General features: G+C 46.2%; 2 pseudogenes; both read left to right on the top strand.

The window, feature by feature from the left end:
• The first annotated feature begins 762 nt into the window (after window positions 1–762).
• LOC142558669 (5S ribosomal RNA) lies at window positions 763–880 on the top strand (annotated as a pseudogene).
• A 7138-nt stretch (window positions 881–8018) lies between these two features.
• LOC142558680 (5S ribosomal RNA) lies at window positions 8019–8137 on the top strand (annotated as a pseudogene).
• The last annotated feature ends 289 nt before the right edge of the window (window positions 8138–8426 follow it).

Below are 8426 nucleotides of genomic sequence, written 5' to 3'. Positions count from 1 at the left end.
AGTGTTTTAAGCGAATGCCGGTGAAACCCTCAATGAAATCTTTCTTTTTTTCAACTGCATGCCGGCACACTACCTGTGAAGCCATGGTTACATAGCAAAGGCCTCTTCGTTCTATGGTCTGACAATTGCCGAATTTGTAGAATATCAGAAACAATTGAACATGTTTTTTTTACTGCAATGATACGATGTTTCTATGGGATGTACTTCCAAGAACTTAAAAAAAGAGTTGCCTTTAAGTCCTTTCGGAATTCGCTACTTACCTTGTGCTGAACCAGAAGGAGTACCCAGTAGTATGTTCATGGTAATGTGCATGCGCAGCCAAGGCATTGGCGCAGCATCTGGCCAACAGGAATGTACGTCAGACATGCGCATTTGTATCCCCGATCGGCAAGACACTATTTCATTGCAGCTGGCATAAGTATTAGAGATAGTTATAAGGCCCTAAATGGTCCTCCGGAGTGGATTATTGTTTTTGAAGAATTAGCCAAAATTAAGACGTTCTAAAACACACGAACTAGCCGAATGGCTATGGATTTGATGTATGTTTCTTTCCTGTATGTTTGCACAATGTTCATCACAAGGTAATAAAGAAACAAAAAAGTTACGTCAACTCTTCTGTGCACGACTCGCTCACGCAGTTTGCTCTTTTCTAGCGCAGATGAACAAACTGAAGCCACGTACGACGTTTCCGTAGCCCGTAAGGACTGTTTATTCTAGAAGTCGATTTTTTGATACAGGTAACATCGGAAATCGTTGTTTCTCGCCATCGGCCATACCATGCTGAATACGCCGGCTCTCGTCCGATCCCCGAAACCAAGCAGCATTGGGCTCGGTCAATAATTGGGAGGGAGACCACTGGGAACACCGAGTGCTGATGGCACCTTTCTTTTCGGATTTTTCTAGCCTATATTTTTTGCTTTTTTAGTTCGCATATTCCGCATGCAGGCGTAAAGCTGCGGTGTGTGGACGCGTTGGTGGAATATAAACACCACTCATAATCCGCATCATCCTTACGTCAACATCGATGTGCTTCGGGTGCACAAATTAAAACAACATGAAGGACGGGGCATGATATTACGCGGAGTAATATGGTGACAAGAAGTGTGACTAATCGCGCAAACAACGTGTTGCGTCCTCTCTTCTGTGCACGACTCGCACACGCAGTTCGCTCTTTTCTAGTGCAGATGATCATATTGAAGCCACGTATGACGTTTCCGTAGTCCGCAAAAGCTGTTTATTCTAGCAGTAGAGAGTGAATGCACATTTTTATATGCAATAACATCGGCAACAGTCCTTTCTCGCCATCTGCCATCGCAGTCGGCCTGTTCGAATGCGCACGTCTGCGATGAGCTCCGTTGGAAACAGCGCATCAGCCCTCGGCCGAGGATCACACCCACCGTCAACTACTGATTCCGGTAATTATAAAGTCATTCTCCCTCGTCAACCGACTGGCGACACCGTTCTCAATTCAATTTTCCTGCATGCTGACCTGGCAGGGCGGCCGTATCGGGCCGTGGACTTTCGCGATGCTCTCCTTTCAGCTGCTAAATGCAAGTGATATCCTCGGCGCTTGACAATACCAGATGAGCCATTTGTGGTTAGTGACATGTGTTGACAGCATCGCGAAACAGAAAATTGTCGACAGAGGTAGATTCTTGGTGAAGGGCCTCAAGTGCCCCGTCAAAGACCCGAAATGCAAAAATATCCAGATGAAGCTTCTTTCGCTTCCCCCACACCTCGAACAGAGACTGTTGAAGCGCTAGAGCCATATGGCACAGTGCAGTCCACAGTGACGGCATGGTGGGCTGGCAAATGACTAATCGAGACGTCGCATTTACATTGAAAGATGAAGTTTCTGCCAGTAATCTACCACATCTATTGAACATACCCGGGCACCAGTGCCTTATCTTGGTTCCTGGCCGACCACCACTTTGCCTCCGGTGCAACAGAGTTGGGCATATCCGGCGACAATGTAGAACACCACGCTGCAGTAACTGTCATCGCTATGGTCACCCAGCAGATGCATGCATCGGAACCTACGCTGAGAAGCTTCGGGGAAATAGACCAGCTGCGGATGATACCATAACCGATCATCTAATGGACGTGAGCGAAGCTGTGGATGCAATTGGTGAAACACTCCCTCAGACTCATCGACAAGAACAGATTAAGCCGTCATCGGCTGACAATAACCTTGGCCAGAAGCCTGCGAGCGCGGATGAGACTAAGGCGCCTGACGACGGAACCAACTGTGTCATGGGCAGAAACGCCACCATTTAAATATCTCCCACCGTCAGTGGAATCTAGATCGATGTGCTAGGCCGCTAGGAAGCGTCCAGCACCAGCTGAAACTCCATCGCCCTCGGGACAGGAGGCTCGCGTTCCCAAAGTGCCAAAGTTGACAAAACCGCTCCGGGGAACACCTACTCCTGCAGATGTCGCTTGTGTTAACGTGCACCAAAGGTCCATAGTACATCAACTCATCAAGAAGGGAGTGGTGCACCACTGGAGCGGCGTTTAAACGCTGCACCTACATAGGTAATTATGGCGGGCGCTCTTCCCTTCCATTTTGATACTTTAAGTATCCGTGGATTACTAAGCAATTGAGCGACGGCAAGTACAGCTTCTTCATTTGTTGCGCAATAGAAAATTAGATATTGCTTCTATACAAGAAACAAAGATTGAATCCGACGAAAACACACAAGTAGCTCTATCTCCATTCCTATCTGACTGTTAGTGTCAGCCATGTTAGTGTCAGCCATGCAGTAGGCGTTTCCGCAGGTTATATGTAATTTGTTAGAAAACATAATAATAATAATATTTGGGGTTTTACGTGCCAAAACCACTTTCTGATTATGAGGCACGCCGTAGTGGAGGACTCCGGAAATTTTGACCACCTGGGGTTCTTTAACGTGCACCTAAATCTAAGCACACGGGTGTTTTCGCATTTCGCCCCCATCGAAATGCGGCCGCCGTGGCCGGGATTCGATCCCGCGACCTCGTGCTGAGCAGCCCAACACCATAGCCACTGAGCAACCACGGCGGGTATAGAAAACATTTAACATGTGATTTGGTATATTTGTTTACAGATAGAGAAGGGCGCCTAATCTGTTGCGATATTGAAATCAGTGGCACGAGCTTTAGATTTGTGTGTGTTTATGCCGCGAAAGGGTTACGTGAACATCATTTCTGTACTCATCGTGCATTGATTCCCTTTGGTGACTTTGGTGACTTTAACCCGCAAGATCGTACGTCACTGAAGCTGAGACATGATCCAAGTAGTGATGCGTTGCAACGCCTCATATGTGATAATCAGCTTATAGACATTGGGGAAAATGAAAAGGCGTGATATCGATATACGCACTTCCAGGGTACCTCGCATGCAAGGCTTGATCGAATTTACGTTTCACTTAGCGCGCTACCCCTTATTTAGGGTTACATTGTGCACCCTATATTCCTTAAGAAGTGCCCAGAGCTCACTGGTGCTCTGGGCCTCAGCTGTTATGCATTTTTTTACGTTCTTGCTATTTTCGTGAGAGCCATTTCATCAAGGATGAGATGTTCCCACGACCACCTGAACAAGGTCAGTCGTCTACTTCATCGCTCATTTTTGGACAACGTGCCTTTGGAAGCTCGGACCAGCTCAATTCCCGGGAGAGCTCAACGCCAGAAGCCATGGACTCTGACAGCGAGTACACCGAAGTCATGGGCCACCGTATGAAGAAGATGAGCCGTATGTCGACTGAGGCGACTGCATCGAATCAGAGTGAGCAGGAATCCTTCATGGTTTCTTACGTGCCACTCTCGACGTCACACAGGATGACCTCCCTCAGCAGGCAGTTTCTAACCGAATATTTTGAAAGTGTGGCCCCTAGGCAAATCAACGAGATCAGGATCAACGCTCTCAAGAACATCCTGACCATAGATGTGAAAAATTACACAATACTTGAGAAGTTAAACACCATTCCACAGTTGAGCGCAATACCCGTCCTCTCCTTTATTACTTATGGGAAGGAGACAACAACTGGAGTGATTTCCGACGTGGAGCTTGAAACCAAGCATGCGGACCTCAAGAGTCTTTTGAAATCATCGGTGCGCATTCTTGAGAGTCACCGCTTCAGGCACTCCCGATGTATCAAGTTCATATTTGCTTCTTCGACATTACCAGCGTCTGTCAAAGTAGGCTGCGTGATACACCGAGTACGACCGTTCGTTCCGAGGCCTATTCAGTGCCGGAAATGTCACAAGATAGGACAGGTGAGCGCTGTTTGTAGAAGCAAGTTTGCTCGCGTTGCTGCGGAGAGCATGATACCACCGACTGTGAGGTTTCCTTATGTAAATGTCCCAACTGCGCTGCCTCTCACGAAGCGACTTCGAAGGAATGCCCGAAGATGAAATAAGAGGTTCGTATTCTTCGAAAAATGGTAAGAGACTAATCTTCACGCAAAGAGGCTGCTCAATCTGTTCGCCAAAGTGACCAACGCTCGCGACAGAAGCATCACAAAACCATTTCAGGAGAACTATACCTAGCGTGGCACAGGTACCACGACCACATCTGCCTGTGCGTGTATCGAGGACGGTAACGGCGTCTACTGATAATTCAATGTCGACGAGAGCACGCGGCAAACATTCACCTCAACCGGCTGATACACACATGTAATGGCTTTTGCTGCCCTCTAGGCCCACGGCCATGCCAGCGTGCCCTAGTGGTATTCTGCGCCATGAAACCAAGAATTGGGCCAATGAAACCGGTAACACTACGGGCAAGCAAGGAGATGAACACAATGAGAAGGAGAGTGTACAAAAAATGCTGAATCACCTGCTAAAGTCAATGCGTGTGATTCTCGGTGGTCTCGAGAATCCGGCCGCTAAAAGGGTCCTACAAGTGCTCGCTGTGCTGGAGCCGCTTATCGCAGCTCTTTATGTGCTATAAATCTTTTGTTTGGCGCTTGTGCTGTTCACGCAGGGGAGGCCCACACACCAGCTTCGTCCTAGCGCCTTTATCTTTAAGTTAACTTGAATTGGTGACTACGGACTTGATACGAAACCTGATTGTGGCTTTACGGATGACATTTGTGAATGTTTATCATTAGAGTGTTAAACTTGCTTTCACCTTTGCGCATCCATCTTGCCATGTCATAATCATCCCTCATCACACCTTATGTCCCCGTTCCCCCTCCCCCAGTGCACTGTAGCAGACTAGAGCGCCTTAGCTCAGGCCGACCTCTCTGCATTCTTTCAATTAAGTTATCTCTATATATAAGGGACCATTGTCTAGTCTCAGCATCGTTTGATAGGCGTCGTTACCAAAGTCGGCGTATGTGCTGAGAGCTGTGGAAGTTTAATTACCAATTACTTTTGCGTGGGTGTTTCCTAAATCGTGTTACTGAGCTTATAGCTCATGTGTCATGCCGCAAAGAGTTCCCACTCTTTGCTGTGTGGGAAATATTCAAACAGGAAGCTAAAATGACATCTATCGAAGAATCATCAATATTGGCCTTTGAAAAAAAAATAATTACAAAGCATTATGTAGACTTCAGAGAGAATTGCATGAGCTTGAATGTCTACATCCGGGTCAATATATTGATGGTATTCATAAGGTCAAGAGCACAGTTACAAACTTTCACCACAGAAAAATAAAGAGGTGCACTAGTGCGTGCGCGAGAGCAGCGTTTCCTGGAAGAACAGCCTTGCAGCAGGGCCCTTGGTGATGAGCGCCGACACGCGCTGTCTAAACCAATACTAGATTTAGGGTATGGTGGAATCATTGTTAATGAGCCTACTCTAATAACTAAAGCGTTTTTCTAGCATTATCAAAGACTATTTCGAGACCATAAGCCACTGGATACAGATGCTGCCAAAAAATTGTATCTTTATTGCCCCAGGTAAATCAGGATTATTACGATTACACAAATGAAAACATCGATATTAATGAGGCAACTGCACGCATCGAGTCGTTAGCGAAGGGCAAGGCGCCCGGCCCGGATGGACTTACTGCCTAATTTTATCAGTGTTTTCGTTCCCTCTTATCGCCATTATTACTTCAGGTGTGCAGTGAGGCCTTGGAAGTAGGGCACCTAACCGCCGCAATGTAAAAAGGGCACACCGTCCGTATAGCCAAAAGCGATGCTGAGACTAAATTGCAGAAAGTTGACGGATATCGGCCTATCTCCTTATGCAATGTGAACTATAAAATTTTTGCAAAGTTATTAGCTAACCATTTGCAAGGTGGAATAAGATCTGTGGTCAGTGATCATCAAAAATGTGGTATCAGGGGCCGGTTTTTAAAGACGAACATTCATGTGGCGAGATCGGTGCTGGAGTGTGTAGCTGAGGGGATTGGAAAGATGGCAATGGTCCAGCTAGACCTGGCTAAGGCGTTCGACAGGGTGAATCATTCCTGTTTACTGTACTAAGGCATATAAATATCGTATCCCTGCTTCTTAGAGGTGTCAGGATAGGTTATACTAATGGCTCAACGAGGCTGATAGTGAACGGCTCTCTCTTCGATGGGATTAGGTTTGTATCATCTGTACGACAAGGATGCCCTTTGTCATCGCTTTTCTTCTGCTTGTATTTAGAACCACTTTGCATGAGCATTCTTAAAGAACAAAATTTCCAAGGCATCAAATTACTGACTAATGAGGTTCGGGTTCTTGCGTATTCAGACGAAGTGTCCTTTTTTTATACCAGTAAAAAGAGTGTAAAGACTGCTCTTGCATATACAGGAGAATTTGTGCAGCTTCTGGCGCAAACGTTAACTTTGAAAAACGTTCAGGTTTTTGGTTTGAATTATGGGCTACAATGTCATCACATTACGCATGCATTGAATGGAAAAAAGATCTGCGTTATTTAAGTGTGCCTCTCTCACAGTACATAAATAGCAACGCTCATTGGTCGGGAGAAGTTGGCAAAATTTAACGTAAAGTGAATTCGTGGTAAGGGCGGAATTTTCAATGTTCATTCGTGCTGAAGTGTGTAACGTGTTCTTAGCTTCCCGCCTTATGTATGTGCTGCAAGTACTGCATTGCTCTCGCCTCTGCCTTCAGGCACTGCATCGCGTATTTGCAACATTTATTTGAAGTTCTGGTTGTGAATCGATGCGGCGTGACAATCTTTTCCTCCCCTTTGAACGTGGTGGTCTAGGATTAGTCCACCTCTTCGTCAAGCAAACTGTTGCTCGCCTGTTTCTCTTTCGAGACAGTGACCATCCGTTTTTGTGTGAAACGTTGCTCTCCGTTTAGTTCATTATGTTCCTAATATAGTAGTGTCATCAAATGCCAAAGATGTCCCACAGGCTCCTTGGGGCTTTGTCAAGGAGGTTGTTGACACATTTCTTGAAAGTTAGATTCAGCCTGGAGTACGTGTTCACTGCGAGTCGAAAAGCAATTTCTGCAGCACTGGTGGACTATATTTTCCCAGACCCTTTGTGTCGTGCACCTTATTTAAGCCGACCATATCAAGATCTACGTAAGCGCGTCCAAAAAATGTGTGTACCTCCTGGAGTAAAGGCATTTTCCTTTAAATTACATTCGGAAACACTCCCTGTTAAAACTTGGTTGAATTCGAGAGGTTGCTTTGTGCCGTGGTCAACAAACTGCCGACTCTGTCCACGGGCTGAAACCATAAATCACTGTTTCATAGACTGTAGGGACGCTGTATTTTTTGGGACATTCTCCAACGGACGCATAAAAAAAGTATTGACGTGGCTCCATATTGAATTAGGGTTCTTTCAGTTTAAGGTTACGGGTGGTCCTCCCTATGACATGTTCGTAGGACTTGGTTTATACAGCCTATCGAGAAGTAGACTGCGTGATCACCATGCCGAAAGCACGCGATCTACAAAATCCTTCTTTCGCGAAAGTGCTGCTTACGTAAGAAGTGTGTCCGCTGCGCAGGAACCTCCGCCAGACTGGATGCACTTGTTAGATGCATGTGTGTGCTTGCCTGAGTTTTAAGTGTATAGTTGTGTCCACTTTGTAATATACCTTCAGCTTTTTTTTCCATGTAATAAAGAAAAAAAAATCTTCTACACCATGCTGAATACGCCGGTTCTCGTCCGATTCCCGAAGCTAAGCAGCATTGGGTTCGGTCAGTACTTGGGAGGGAGACCACCTGGGAACCCCTAGTGCTGCTTTCATTTTGGATTTTTCTCGCCTATATTTTTTCTTCTTTAGTTGGCCTATTTCGCATGCAGGCATACAGCTGCGGTGTGTGGACGCGATGGTGGAATATAAACACCGCTCATAATCTGCAACATCCTCTTAAAGCTCGCTCCCACTTTTTCGAGTCATCCAGGCTTGACAAAAACTCTGCGCGTGTGCAAGAAGGCTAAGCTATCTAAATACTGTTACGGTGGGAAAAGGGAACAAGGTCGTCGACGGTGAAGAGGACGAAGTGGCAAGAGCCTCTCGGCAAATGGTGTCACT

This window comes from Dermacentor variabilis, chromosome 9 (assembly GCF_050947875.1).
Source record: "Dermacentor variabilis isolate Ectoservices chromosome 9, ASM5094787v1, whole genome shotgun sequence".
In the NCBI taxonomy this organism is placed as follows: Eukaryota; Metazoa; Arthropoda; class Arachnida; order Ixodida; family Ixodidae; genus Dermacentor; species Dermacentor variabilis.
The sequence above is the reverse complement of the archived record's forward strand: the minus strand, read 5'-3'. Positions and strand labels throughout refer to the sequence as shown.